Consider the following 16,279-nt stretch of genomic DNA (forward strand, 5'->3'; position numbering starts at 1 on the left):
AATTTTGTCAACCTAAAGTAAAATTAAAAAAAAAAAAATATATATATATATACCTAAGTATGCATATGTTATATCCATATACAATAATAAATTATTTATAATAGCATATAGCTTTTGTTTTCATTTGTATTTTTCTGAAAACTGGAAATGAGATGTTTTAATTATATAAAAGTTGATTCTTAATAGGCTTCTAATTAACATTATATAATATTCAACAATATGTTAGCAAAAGAAAAACTCTATAATTACTAATTATGTCCCATAATATAAATATTTAATAAGGAAATAAAAATGATATTACTTGGATTTCTGGAAGAAATACATGTGATATCCCCTGAAATAATTCTGGTATTAAATGAATCATGGAAAAGACATAGCATATTATATTCCCCACACTCCCAAGAGATTCTACTGAATTTCTACATGTAAATCTTGAAAGGATTTAAAAGTACTCTTGTTTTTTCTATGTCGTAGCTTCATATTGCTAGTTAAAAAGAAAATGAAATACATGCATGATAGCTTCTTCATTCCCCCAAAATCTTGATGTTAAAAAAATTGAGAACTTTACAAGTACATAAAAACGGGCCAATTTCAAAGATAAATTTTGGGAGGTTCACTTCTAGTAATGGAGGACTACTGATACTTTGGTTGTATTTCCAGTCAATTTTAGTAAATGGCAGTTTCCATATCACATGCTACACCAGTTCAGGGCAAGAATTTTCTAATAAATCTTTTCTAATATGAAAACTGCTTCCTTTCCTATCATTCCAAGTTCTACCCTGAATTGAGAGAGAGAGAAGCTGGATAGGCCCTAAGTTCCTGGGGGAAATCCAGATTGATGTCTCCTCTTTGTGAGGAGATAGAGCAGGAAAGGCACGTCCAGCCCCCCAAACAAAGGACTAACAGGCATAAATATGTTGTTCCACCCTTAGGCTGGCCTGCCCTTAAAAAGGAACTACGCAGCGGGCAGGTGATTTTCACTGGGAGAGCGGCTCCCATCATTTCTTGCAGTGGGGCGCGTCTACCACCTGCGGCAGCGGGCCCGGGCGCGGCTGGCCTCGGCCAGTCTTGTGCATGTCGCGCTTCTTCTTGATCACAGGGCCCTGGTTGTGAAAAGCCTCCAGTGGCTCGTGTGACAACTTCTCCGGCATCAGCATCCGCCGGTGCTTCTTCTCCCTGCACTCCTTAATCATCCACTTCATGGCCAAGAAGCGACGCCGCCGACGGGCAAGTGGCACAGGGCCCTGATAAAAACGGCCCCCTCTGAGGATGGGCACCAGCCCTATCACGGGCTCGCAGCTCTGCAGGCTGGGTGGGAGACGGCACGGCGGTTGCGTTCCCTGGCGGCCTGTTCCTCTGCAGAAGCAGCGTGGTACTTCTCAAACTGCTTCCTTTTCACAGCTTCGAGTCTGCACCAGGAGGGATCTGGCCAGTACTCTGTTTCCTCCTTTCATCATCATGTCGGTGAATTTACTGATCACGGGGTCTTCACACCCAGAGCTTGTTTTCGCTGCTGGAGCAGCTTTGATAAGCTGAGTCTTCCTGAGTTCCGGTTCATACTTCTCTTGCTCAGTCAACTCTGCCAATGGCTTCCGGTAATACTCCCGGTCGATCCGTGGACCCTTGGATTCGGGACCACGGCGGCTCCACCTCCCCGGGCTAGCCCGGAAGCCGCAGGACAGGACTCCGCAGGTTCAGCGCCAGGGTCGGCCACCCTCCCCACGCCTTCTCCGCGGGGGCCGCCATCTTGGCTGGCCACGAGGACCCCCGAAGGCTGCCCTTGGCGTGCCTGAGCGAGTAGACGGGAGACGGGCTCCGCAGGGTCCTGGACCCGTACGTCACTCCCTTAAGCCGGGCGTTGAGGGTCTCTGGCTCCGAGGTCCAAAGGCAAGAGCCGGAAGGAAACATTCGGCGTCTCCTTGTCGGCCGCAGCCCGACGCGACCCTCGGCAGCGGGGCTCTCTCTTCTCAAGACTAGTGATACTTTGAATCCATTGTTTTTACTGAAAGAAAACAAACGCCAGACAAAATACAACAAAACCCGTGTAATGGCATCAAGGAACTCCTAAGGCAGTGAAGACTTAGGAGGACAAGATCTAAGGAAAGCAGGAAACCCAGACCGAGGACCTAGACTTTAAGGACTGCTGTGCCCTAGACATGTGTGCCCATTTCAATAGGAAAGCCTGAGAGGCTAAACTGAACTTTTAGTACATTCATGAGGCTAAGAGAACAAAAACTGAAAATCAAGAATCAACAAAGAGTAGAGAAGGGAAGAGTGATCTGGTGAGCCATCCACTGGGCTGTGACTGCTATGTCTGACATCCTAGGAATAATTAGGAACTAGAAATGAAATAATTTTCAAAAGAATTGAAGCCTAGTATTGAATTATTTCAGCCCTTGATTGTATTAAATTGAGCTGGAATTGCTAGTGTCCCTATCTACCTACCAGAAACACATATAAATTCTCTTTTGCAAAAGGTAACATTATCATAATCCTAAAATTATATCCAATAAATATTACAGAAATAGTCACTCAGGGGATCATGAGACAAGAGCATTAAGATAAATATGTCTAGGGACACCCGAGTGGCTCAGTTGATTGGGCATCTGCCTTTGGCTCAGGTCATGATCCCAGGGTCCTGGAATGGAGCCTCACGTTGGGCTCCCTGCTCAGCGGGCAGTCTGCTTCTCCCTCTGCCCCAACCCCCTGCTTGTGTGCTCTCTCTCTCTCTCTGTCAAATAAATAAAATATTTTTTTAAAAAAAGATAATGTCTTAATATAATCAAGGAAATAGAGCAAGTAACTAAAGCCATAACAAAAATAAACCAAATGGATAATTTAGAATCAGTGTACTAGTTGCAACAGTACAAAATATAGCTACTGAGAGAATTAGTGACCTGCAAGATAGGTAGGAACAACATATCCAACCTACAGTCTGGAAAAAAGAAAAAAAAAGATGGAAAATATAGAAACACATGTGTAAGTAACAAATGGCATATGGTGGAAAGCTACTACATGCCTGTATTTGGAGGCCCAGAGAAGAAAGATAAAATGAAGTAGAAACAAGTCGTGAAGATTTGAAGAGATACTAGCTGAGATGTGTTAAAACTGATGAAAACATATTAAGTCACAGATTCCAAAAGCACTTTGGACATGAAGCAGGACAATTATAAAGAATATCATATGTGGGCACATACTAGTAAATTTGCTGAAAACTGAAAGCAGTAAAAAAAAAAAATCTTTAAAAATAGCTGAAGGAAAAAAATAATACACAGTTTTTTCAAGTGTATAAGATTATTAACCAAAACTGATGCTGACGAGAGGCAATCAATCTCTTCACTTCCTTGAAAAAGGCAAGAGTATAAATACTCTTCTATCAGTCATGGGTATTCACTATACGAGTCAACTCAACATTGCCAATCGAGATGCTCATGTTCTCAGCAAAAGCCACGTAACAATACCATCTTATTTTCACTTTGCCTCCAGCCAGAACTTATCCCTTTTCATAATTTTGATATCAAAATCTGTTTGGACTATTACATGTCCCTTATGGCTTGAAAGCCTTTTACTCCCTGGTGTATCATAAAGGCCCACTGAGAATTCCTATGCAGTTTCTTAAAAAAAAAAATCTTTTTTGACTTCTTACATTTTTTTATTCTTTCATCTCACAAGAAGTGACTTAAATAACATCCAAAATGCTGTGTGGAATTGACATTTCAGCTGAAGATCAGTGGTGCTAATGGATGGGAAAGAATAATAAAAAAGCAGTAACCCAAGTTCCTTCAGCCAACAGTATCATGGAAATAGCACCAAACTGAGAAGCAGGAAGCTGGGTTCTCTTGCTGGCTTGCTTCCTAAGTAACTTGAGGCAAGTTTCTTAGCCTTTCTTGGCACATTTCCTCGTCTGCTAGAGGATCTCTTCAGTTCTCACAAATTCAAATATTCTATTACATAATGCAGGTCAATACGTACTTTTTAGCAAAATGTATGTGATCTATATTCCAGGATATCTTCCTTCAAGCCTTAAATTCTAAAAGATAAATTTTTAAAAGCAAGCAAGTGCTAAAGACAGAAGTCTGTGACCATTCTAATCTGCCACTACTGTTTGCTCACATGGTTGCCTGAACACATTAATAATGTGTACTTGCTATTTAACGGTGCTTCCTATTAAGTTCCTAAGGTCTTTGAAATGGAGATCTTGAGAGGTATTCATTGCCTTTTTTCTCTCTCTCAGATGTTCTGTCAACATAGAAATACAGAACATTATCATCTCTTAATTCTTCTAGAACTTATGACATTTGCATTTTGAAGATTTCGCTGAAATTCAATATGTTCTAAAGGAGAATCAGACACCATATCTTTTTAAAATATCATCCTGATTAGGTCTTTGCACTGTATCAGCAATACCAAATTATTTAAACTTCAAACTCAAAAGTGCCTGCATTTGGCAGATATTTCCAGAACTTTACCATTACATAGACTGTTTATAATTTATTTGCTTAAATTGAATTGCTTGTAAATTATAATTTCACACAATCTGGGAAAACACAGAAATATCATTTTGAAAGATTTTCCTCAAAAAGACATTCTTTTATATAACAGTTTCAGTGTGTTTCCTTGACAACATTGTTACTAAGAATGTCTCTTTGAGGCGATAAAGAATTTGTGGTAAATGACTGATGTCTACTTTAAAATTAGATGATGTGAATATGCCATGTGTAGTTAAACATGTCACTATAATCATAAAACCAAGTATAGGTCACTAATATACTAGTTAATGCTGTATTAAATGTTTATTTAAAAAATGAAATTCAACAAACATGAAACCATGAAAATTAGATAAAATAATAGAGTAAATTCCAGAATAAACAAATGTACTAATGCCACAAGTGCTTTACACATAAATGATGTAGACTCCAAATTTTTCAAGATGGTGACAAAATTGCCTGAAATTGAACGTATCATTCATTATTGAGCTATGACCTATTCTAGGTGCTGAACTCTAACTGGTAAAGACTCTCTTGTAAATAAATAACTACATGAAGAAAGCAGCATCTAGGGATCCCTGGGTGGCGCAGTGGTTTGGCGCCTGCCTTTGGCCCAGGGCGCGATCCTGGATACCCGGGATCGAATCCCACATCGGGCTCCCGGTGCATGGAGCCTGCTTCTCCCTCTGCCTGTGTCTCTGCCTCTCTCTCTCTCTCTCTCTGTGTGGCTATCATAAATAAATAAAAATTAAAAAAAAAAGATTTAAAAAAAAAAGAAAGCAGCATCTACCCTGAGTGGTAGTAAAGAGCATCAGTATTCAACCCTCATCTCACACCTAACATATTAAGACAGAGAGACACCTCAAAAGATTACTTCATTCCTTCTCTGAATGAGAAGGGTAGGACTCACAGCCATCTGCTTTCTAGATACTTTCCCAAAAAGAATTGTTCTAACGCTGTAACCTCATGTATAATCTAATATATATTTTGGAGACATGAAAAATAAAAATCAGCTCAACTTTCCAATTGTGGGAGGAAAAGTAGTAACAATATTTTTCTCCTTGAGGTGATTTTTTTAAAGCACATGCATGCTAATCCACTACAGCTGGATGGAAACATCAAAACAACTACCCTTCACCACACTTTCCTATCACTAGAACTGCTCAGCTGATCTGACAGGTACAATGGGCAAAGAAATGCTGATGTGCATTATAAAATGAGATGAGAAGATGACACAGGCCTAAAATCACAGCTCTAAAATCACCTTAAAGTGTGTAAGTTGGTCAAGATGTTGTAGTGATGTCACAATTTATTAACCCTTTCTACTCCAGGAGGAGGGCAAAAATATAAAAAGAGAAAGAACATGAATTTAAATATATTATAGGTATTTCTATAAATTTGTAATGGACTCAAAGCCAAAATGATAAGCAGGAGTCAAAGCAGATTATCTATGCCTCAAATCTTGAAGCCAGCAATAGATGCTAGGAGCCTATTAAGAGGAATTTTTTAAATCCTCCACAAAAAAAAAAAAAAAAAAAAAAATAGGGTGCTGGATCCCTAGCCTTAACATCCATCCAATTGTGAGAGAGGGCTATAAAAAATTGCTACCAAATGTTGCTAGGAGGTCATGCTACACTCCAGATTTAATGTAGCTGAACCAAATCTCTCAATGCCTTTTTAATCTGCAGATTCATTGGAATAGAGTCAAAAGAATTATCCAAGCTAACCACAAATCCTCTAAACAGGAAAATAGAGTCCAGAAGGCCATTCATCAGCATCTATGAAATCGTGACTAACTTGTCAGTTTGAAAGTAGGGTGAAATCCCGGTCTCTTCACAGTTCTTGATAGTTACCTCTTGAGCTTATTCTACAATCCAGATTCACATCTACAAATGTGTTGCTTCCTGATGCCCTTCTATCTGCTCCCTAAACCATACTATATATCATAAATACTCTATCTTTTCTAAAGTAAGTACTACTTTTCCTTATTGTTTCATTTAATAGCAAGTACTCTTTTTTACAACTCTATAAACACTCACTCATGTAAATAATAATGGTCCTAAAGCAAGATGTAGGCATCACAGGATATCTTATGGGTAAGCCGGAGGATGATACACAAAAGGATGCTGGTATTTGAAAGGTGGATATTTGAAGATTTCCATGAGTGCTTGTTAATAAGCACCCTCTCAGGAAGCAGTCAAAATTATTTCCTTTTCTGCTTGGATGAACAGTTCCCACCAGAACGAGAGACAGGAGAAACTCTAATCTTATACTAAAGGTCTTTGCATATTCTTATACTTTCATCATAATGAGCTGAACATAGTTCTCCCTCCTGGCTCAGTTGTTCTTGAAAAACTCTTGGTAAAGTTTAAGTTCAAGAATCTCTCTAGGGATTTTTATCTATAGATGTAGATAAATAGGTGAAGTGACACAGAAATAGAGATAGAGGTGCTAGGGATAGACATATGTAGAAATATAGACTATATATATACATATAGATACATAAAATATAGAATATATATTTTGTAGATTATTTTTTACTCACTCTACTATACAGACAAGTATTTATTGAGGACACTATAGGCTATGGAGAATCACAGATGAACAAAAGGGTCATGGTTCCTGCTCATGAAGTTTACAGGCTAGTTCTTGGGAAAAAAATATGACACAATTTTTTTTTGTATCTCTACTGTCATTATAATTGAGGAATAATTGCCAAAATCTCCTATAAGTTCAGGTGAGTTATCATGACATCTTAATAAAACATGCCACTGTCTGACAAATATTACAGTAACCCCAAGATTTTGCCATTCTTGTACCTTTTACCTGAAAATAAAACTTCTTCCCTGATAGAAAAGATTCTTTCCTTGAAGCTACCATCAGAAACTGAGGAAAGATATATTAGTTCCATGGAGTAGCTCTCAAAATACAATGGAAAGACAAGATCAAAACACTTTCAATCAGTGATCTCATTCCTACTTGTCAATGATCTGTATAAGCCCTTGTCAGTGGATAGGCTGAGGCACAAACCTCCCCCTCCGCCAGAGGCACCTGCTCCTGCAAAGTACCCATAGGGAACCACACAGATTCCAATTCAAAGGCATGGTCAAAAAACACAGCAATGTCACTAAAATAATTACCCTCAGTTGTGGAAGAAGACAAAGAGAAAGGAAGACATAGATGTTTAAAATCCTACAGACTGTTCTTGTCTAAAAAAATACAAATTGGTCTTTAAAAATAAATTCAGATTTGAATACCTAATGTACACATTTCCCTGCAAACTTCAGCATCTGAGTGTCCTTCCTAAGTATATGTTCATGCAGTGTCAAATTGTTTCAAAGTCTTTTTTTGTTGTTAACAACCTATGCTGCATCTCCTCTTAATTACTGTTCATGTACCCCTCAGTGTGAGTAATGCCTCAAGCAGATGGCGTCTCCTCCTATGAAGCAAGCATTTGGCCAAACAGCAAGACAGAGCCAATTCCTGAAATTTGACAAGTACTCTTCAAAATGGTTGCACCTTTGTGTCATAATTTCTCAGGTACAAGGCATGTTAGAGACTATTTTGTCACATTTCAGTCTGTCCCTCACCCCCAACTAGTACCACATTAATACAGAAACATACGTTAAGAATGAAAGAATTCCAGAACTTTTAGTTACAAAAGAAAAAATCATATTCATACAATGTTCTATTCGTGTCATATATGTTTAACATCAAACTTAATAAAATTCAACATAAACAAAGAAACTATTTCTAAGATTCAAATACAAAGAGATGTCATTTAAACTCCACCCTTATTTTTTCCACTTTGCAAGGCTTTATCCTTGGAGAGTAATATTATATAATCATTTTTCCCTTGTTACTCTTTTCTACATTACCATGAACTATTTTTTCTTGGGTCAGTGCAAAATATTACTGTTCCTAGAGATTATCTTTTAAGGTGATCATCAATAACATTAGTCACAGTCACCAGTACATATTACAGTAAAAAGTTAAAAACTACTTGATGTACTTTGTCATTTTCTAATATAGCAAGTGGAATAATTGAATGTAATCATGTTTTAGCAAGGTATATATATTGGACAATAGAACATTCTAATGGAATTAAACTTCCATTTTGTAAAGGCAATATATGAGCTGAGTTGGGAAAGATGAATGTTTAGAAACCATAAATAATCCTTTCAAGATGTGACAGGCAATTTTCCCTGCACACAAATGGATGATTTTGAAATGAACAGAGATTCACTTTTTGGCAAGTACTTTACAAAAGATCTAGTTGATACAATCAAATACTATTCAAGTAAATACAGAAAGGGCCATCCTAGGAATGTTCCCACACTAAGAAAGTTTTCCCAGCTGAAACATTTTTTATCAAGCAAAGCTTTTATATTGTGATTCTCACAATTAATGATTTCCCATAAATATACTATCCCACCAAAACCTAGCCCATGAAGAGATATGCAAAAGAGGAAATAGAAATGTTCACAGACACAACACTACTAGGATACTCTTAATCTCACTCTTTCTAATACCTCCAGTTCCAATTCAGTAGACAGAGAAGGTAGACATTATCACCAGGAGGAACTCGAGCTAAATAATGAGGAAGATAAAAATCATTTGCCCTTTGCTTGCTCATATCCCGCTACTTTTCGTTTTTTTCCCAAAACCCAGTTTCACTGCCTTTCTTTGTTCTTCATTTATTCCAGACCTATTTGTTAATTACTACGTGGAGAAATTTCCCTAAAAAGTGAAGACTCAAAGGAACAATGATAAACATTGTATAGGTACCTCTCACAGAATGTACGATCCAGCACAGGAGCCAGAGCTAAGCTAATAAACACAAACCGAAGTGAAATTATTACCATGATGAAGTGCCATGAGGGAAGGAAGGTATATGGTGGCAGGTTAGCTCATCACTGAAGGACATGCTGTCCTCCTTCCTGGAATGAATGGATATAGAATATAGGGGTACAGGAGGTATTAGGGTAACTCTTGGAACTGTATAGAATGACTTTTACTAACAAAATAGGAGAGAAGGACTAAGTTTGATGAGGGAGTCAAGAAAAGGAAGGAGGACAACTCAAGAGTTGATTTGGCCATAACTTTCAGGTGTTCTCTAAGGTGAAGCTGTCAAGAAGACAACTGGGGAGATGAGTCTGGAGTCTAAGGAAGGGGTCCAGCTGGACCCACTTATTTATAATCTTCCTGCACACAGGTGAAAAATGAGCCTTGAACTACGCAAGAGTCCAGAGGGGAAAAAAAGAGAGCCTATGAACAGCTTTAAGAAAACTCAACATTTAGTGACTTGACAGATGAGAATCTGCCTGCAAAGCCAGCCTCTATCTCTGTGGCTGCCTTCTTGAAATTGTGTGAATTAAAAAGCCAACCAGGTGAACAGTGGGTCATGGAAACCAATGGGAAAAAGTGGATGGGATGGTGTAGATATAATACACATTGAAAGTTAATGAAATGTCGAGTAAGATAAGTATTGATAAATATCTTCTATGAGAGATCACTGCTGAATATGTGAGAGCTATACTGGTAGAGTAGCATGGGACACGTGGAACCTAAGTACATGGAAGAGTCACTGGGAGGTGAACAAATTGGCTCTTGAAAAGCCTGTTTCTAATGGCCTTCTGGACTAATCCTTGGGCCTGTGTCTCCCAGTTCTGATCTTCCTAAAGCTGTACAAGACTCCAACAAGTCTCTACCTTCACCTTCAGCCAGTGAGTCTCCACCATAACACACTCAAGGGTCACCCTACACTTACTGATTCTGACTCTCCAGCTATACAAATATGATCTTACTGCTAGAATCGTAAGCCAGCTCTAACCTTATGCTGTAATCCAACGTGTCCTCAAATTTGGGGCATTCAAATACCACTGCCACCATTATTATCAAGTACATGTACCTCCTGTGCTGTAATTTACTTATTATATTTCTTTAAACTGGCCCACTTGAAAACATAAATTAACTTATTAAAGGAAAATGTATGCTAAGACCATAGATGGAAAACTGTTATTTATCATAAATGGAAGGTTACTGTAAATAAATAAAAGAGTGAAAGCAAAATGTTAGGTTCTAGCTAGATACTTAGACTTACTAAAGACCCTGAACCTGATACATGCTTTAAAATAAATGAACAAAAGGTGAGGGCCTTAATTAGCAAGAGAGATACTATACCACAAAAAATGAGTTGAACGATTTCATTAGAAGATGTGCTTATTCTTTGTACAACTTCTAAAACTGGTGTTTTCAGTCCACAAAATTCAGAGATCTGAAAAAACAAATATGACCTCTCCTTGCTTGCTTTATACTGTCCTATCTCATAATTATCACGAGGACCACTGAGAATCTCTTCCCTACAGTATTACTCATAGAATTAATATTTGTTACAGCCTGCAGTCAGATACCCTTAGAAGTCAAATCTAATGAACTTAACATTGTAATAGAAAGTGTCAATTCATTCAAGAAACATTTAGTAAACCAAGTACTGCCCTAGGTGCTGGAGTCAGGCATGAAAAGACCAAGTTCCCAAAGTTCCTCCAAATAATCGAGGAGTAAAGTACCAAGAAGGGGATGCACACATAAACAAATCATAATCCAGAGTCAAAAGCACAACAATAAAGTTTAGAAAAAAGAGCAGTTAACTATGTAACAACCTGGGCTGAGAGGGAAGAGAGACGAGGGCAAAGTATCATTTATACACATTGTCCAGACAATCTTTGCTTGTTGTGCACTGAGAAATTTTAATTGTGCATGTGCCTAGAGCTGTTGGTTATGTTTCTCATAAATTTCTTCTCAGTTATTATTTACATGAGATTTATTTTATTCAAAGTTAAAGAATATTTCACATGTATTAGCAGTTTAATTTTTCTCCTGGGGGAGGTAGAACTTTCAACCATCCAGGAAGTATGCCTTGGCTAAAAGAGCACTATACCATGAGTCAGGAAACCCATATGCCCTACTCAGGACCTGCTTGTTATCCATGTGACCTTGGAAAATCACAATATTCCTGAGCTTCAGTTTCTTCTTTTAGAAAACAAGAATAATAGAATTTGAAATGCTTTGATGTTAAGTAGCCTAAAAGTTCTACTTTCGAGGACTTTATTGTAAAAGAGAAAAATGCTTAAGTGGCATAATTTAGTTAAAAGGTAGATTCTAAATTACAAAAGGATTATCAGATAATTATGAAATGTTATTGGACATACACCACCCAGTATAGCTATCTTGAGTAAAATAATAAAATCCAAATTTATATGAGCTAATTTGCGGAAAGAAATTTATTTAATTATGACTCAAGATTTAAAACATATTATTTAATAGTCTTCCCAAAAAGCAAGCTATGTAAATAATATATGGAGTATAATCTTGTTTATTATAAAATGAAACAAATCTTTAAAATGACATTTGATTCAAAATGCACTGAAAAAAAAGTCCATGAGCTATCTACCAAACTATTTACAGTGGTTAAAAATAAGAAAGTCAGTGGGTTCAAAAAGACGGTTATATATGGCAAAGGTCAGATGATCAGAAGGAAATAAAAGGAAAACAGATAAGAGATAAAGGCAGATAATGAACTTTTTGTTCCATATGATTGTGTGTTGCTTGAATTTTTATAAGAGTTTTTTAAATCCCATTTATATAAATAAGACAAATTTTTAATAACCAAAATTCTGGATGCAAGGAGACAGAGTAAGCATCTGCATTCCATCAAAGACTGTTGAAATAATATCATAAACACACAGTATGAATAGCACTGAAACAATGCAAAACAAGAGGCATAGTCATCAGCTCCACAGATTTCTATGAGAAAGAAAGCAGATTCAAGTAAGTTGATGGTATAATGTCCAGTCTCAGTCTTAGTATAAAGGCAGGAGAAGATGCATGTTCCAACTTAAAGACAGTCAGGCAGAGAGAAAGAATTTTTTCTTACTCAATCTATTATTCTATTCAGGCCTTCAGTGTACTGGATGAGGCCCACCCACCTTGGAGAGGGCAATCTTCTTTACTGAGTCTACTAGATTCAAATGTTACTCTTATGTGGAAACACCCTCACAGATACACCCAGAAATAATGTTTAACCAAATATTTGGGCACTTTGTGTCCCAGTCAAGTTGACACATAAAATTAATCATCACATTAAGGAATGCCTAGGAAAAAACAAAGACAACAGGGGAAACAAAAACAAGGATACCAGGGGAAATTTTTTACTCTGACATCACCCTCAAGCCAACAGTAAACAAATACTAACTCCTAGCCAAATAAATATAAAACATCTCACTCAAGGTCTCTATTCCTCAATTCTTTTATCCAATACATCACGACTCACTTTCCACAAAAAAATTAAAAAGGATGCTAACAAGACATAAAAAGAAAACAAAAAACAGATCTTGAAGAGACAGTGAACATCAGTATCAGAGTCAGATGTGGCAGAGATTTGGAGATTATCAGACTGTGAATTTAACATAACTATGCTAAGGGCTCTTGTGAAAAAGTAGACAATGTGCAAGAACAGATGGGTAGTGTAAAAGGGCAGATGGAAACTAAGAAAGAATCAAAAGGAAATGCTAGAAATAAAAAAAAAACTGCAACAGAAAGAAAGAGTGTCTTTGATTCAGTTTATTAGTAGACAGGACATAGCTAAGGAAAAAAATCAAGGAACTTGAAGATATGTCAGTAGAAACTTCCAAGTTTAAATGCAAAGAGAAACAAGATTAAAAAGATAGAACAGAATATTCAGGAACTGTGGTATATTTATAAAAGGTATAATAGCTGCATAATAAGAATTCCAGAAGGAAACGAAGAAAAGGAATAGAAAAAATGTTTGAATTTTCCAAAACTGGGGCACCTGTGTGGCTCAGTTGGTTAAGCAAATCAGGAAAAAAAAAATGCTAAGAAAATAAAAACTATATAGAAGAGTCATGACTTCAAAGTGTAGTGAACTAAAGGTGCATGATTTTGAGATAGTGCTGAAGTATAAGAAAAGATACTCCATTTGGCCTTGATGTGGGCATCAGACCACAGGGAAGAAAATGGAAACTTACATTAATAAAGCCATAATGATCTAAAGGTCTTTTACTGGGTTTCAGAATAAGAATTAACCCATAGAAATTAACAAGATTAATATTGGTTACAAACTAAACCATAAATGTGTTCAATTTTAAAAGTACAAAAGCAGAGATATAAGCTTCAGAAGCTGACTGACAGAGCAATAAGTAAGAGAAGTTAGCAGCTATAAAACAATCATCTTATGGAGGAGGATTCAAAGGAGACTACTGAAAATGGGTGCAAAATAGACATAAACATATATATGCAATATATATGAAATATATATATGCAATATATATATGCATACAACTGGAAGTTAGAAAAAGAAAGGGTAGAATTTTTTTAAACATTATATATTTTTAAATATTTTAAAATACGATAGATGAATGGATAAAGATGAGGAAGATATAAAGAAGGGAATAAAAAAAAGAAGGCAATATTACTGAGCCATAAAAAAGAGTGAGATTTTTGCCATTTCCAACAACATGGATAGACCTAGAAGGTATTATACTAAGTGAAATAAGTCAGATAGAGAAAGAAAAATACCAGATGATTTCACTCATATGTGGAATTTAAGAAACAAAACAAAAGAACAGGGGTGCCTGGGGGGCTTAGTCAGCTGAGCAGCTGCCTTTGGCTCAGGTCATGATCTCAGGGTCCTGGAATCCAGCCCTGTGTTGGGCTCCCTGCTCAGTGGAGAGCCCGCTTCTCCCTCTGCCTCACTTGTGCTCTCTCTCCCTCTCTCACTCTTTCTCTCTCAAATGAATATATACTTTTAAAAAGAGACAAACAGAACGTAAAGACTGCTAACTCTGGGAAACGAACTAGGGGTGGTAGAAGGGGAGGAGGGCGGGGGGTGGGAGTGAATGGGTGACGGGCACTGGGTGTTATTCTGTATGTTAGTAAATTGAACACAAATAAAAAATAAATTAAAAAAAAAATAAAATAAAAAGAGACAAACAAAAGAACAGACTCTTAAATATAAAGAACAAACTGGTAGTTGCCGGGGGGGGGGGGTCGCTGAATGAAATAGATAAAGAGGATTAAGAGTTAAGAGTACACTTAACATTTTGAGCACTGAGTAATAGACAGATTGTTGAATCTGAATTATATTGTACCCTGGAAATTAATATAACATGTATGTTAGTTGTACTCCCATAAAAATAATACATTTCACATGCATTTCAAAGCTATTTTTGTGATATAGCTCATATATCATGAAACGCTCAAATCTTAAGTGTATCATTTAATCAAATTTGACAACTAAATATCTAAACACAGAACATTTTCATCACCCTAAAAAATTAAAAATATTACAGTTGAGGAAAAACTAAAAGAGAAAAGAGGCACCGAGGGAGGAGTTGTGCAAGGGAGATAAGCTCTCACTTTTAGGAAAGTAGGTAAGGCCAGTAGCTATTCTCTAATGATCATAAATCAAAATATACAAAAAAGTATATTATTTAGAATTATGGAGGTAACAACTAGAAGACCTCAAAACAAACAGAGTAAGTTGGTTGCCGCTAATGAACAGGACTGGGGACAGGATGGAGTAGGACAACAAACTCATTTACTATAAACTGCAGTCATTTAAAAAAAAAATGAACAGAGACATAAAGTGTTCTGACAGAAAGAAACCTTTAATGACTTTAAAAGAAAGTTTTAAATTTTTAAATCTTTAATATTGTTAAGAGTCTTTTCATGAGGAGCCCAGTTCTTTAAATGGGTCTCATTCATCTAAGAGCAGCACAGAACCCTACCAGACAGGGTGATGCCTCCAGGTAGTTGGTCCTTTTAATAGAACTTCAAACACCCAAAGAAGATAAAATAAACTTGACATATCCCTTACTACAGTGGGCTAACTACTGAGAAAAGAAGCTGCCTGGAAAGTAGTGAGAGATGTCCTATGGTGAAAACACTTCTCAACAAAGGACACGAAGAAAGAAAGATTAACACTGGATTTTGCCCATTAAGATGAATAAAAAGTAACAGGAAGAAAAAAGAAACCTAGAGATGCCCAGGGTAAGATTGTTCTGTGGATTGTGCCACAAATGAAGCACACATTTGGGCATGAAGAAGAAAAACATTATCATCTTGCTTTACCTCCTCAAAACCTGCAAAAGTTGCAAATTTATGATTACTAGTGAGTGGTTGGTAAGGAGGCTAGTTGCACTGCCTTTAGCAGCATTCAGTTTTGCCAACGGGAAAGAAAAAGTAAAAAAAAAAAAAAATGTAGAGTTCAAAGACCCAGATTCTGTGTCAAGTGTCAAGTGTCAACATTGGCCAAATAATGGAATTTTTCTGAAACTTGTTTTCCTTTCCTGTCTGGACCTTTGCTTCCAATTCTATTAGGGATAATACATAGTACCAGTGACAAAAGCAGCAGGAGCAACAAAAAGAAGAACTATCTCGATACACCTGCTGGGTTTATACTAAAAATAATACTGTATGATGCTTGATTTTATATGTCAACTTGACATCCACAGGTTATCCAGACTAAACATTATTTCTGTAATGTGTCTGTAACGGTGTTCCCAGATGAAATTATCATTTGAATTGGTGGGCTCAGTAAAGCCTTCTGAGGCATCATTCTCTGGGGGCCTAAATAGAACGAAAGGCAAAGAGAGAAGGAATTCACCTTTCTTTTCCCTCTGCCTTGCTGACAGATGAAACAAATCACCCTCTCTTCTCCAGCTCTCAACTGGGATTTACACCATCAACTCCCCTGGCTCTCAGGCCTTTGG

The 16,279-nt window shown here is 37.0% G+C and overlaps 1 pseudogene; it reads right to left on the reverse strand.

The window, feature by feature from the left end:
- Nucleotides 1-252: 252 nt before the first annotated feature.
- Nucleotides 253-1,928, reverse strand: LOC112666126 (28S ribosomal protein S7, mitochondrial-like; annotated as a pseudogene).
- Nucleotides 1,929-16,279: the final 14,351 nt, after the last annotated feature.

The sequence above is a fragment of the Canis lupus genome, chromosome 11 (genome assembly GCF_003254725.2).
Source record: "Canis lupus dingo isolate Sandy chromosome 11, ASM325472v2, whole genome shotgun sequence".
Taxonomy (NCBI): Eukaryota; Metazoa; Chordata; class Mammalia; order Carnivora; family Canidae; genus Canis; species Canis lupus.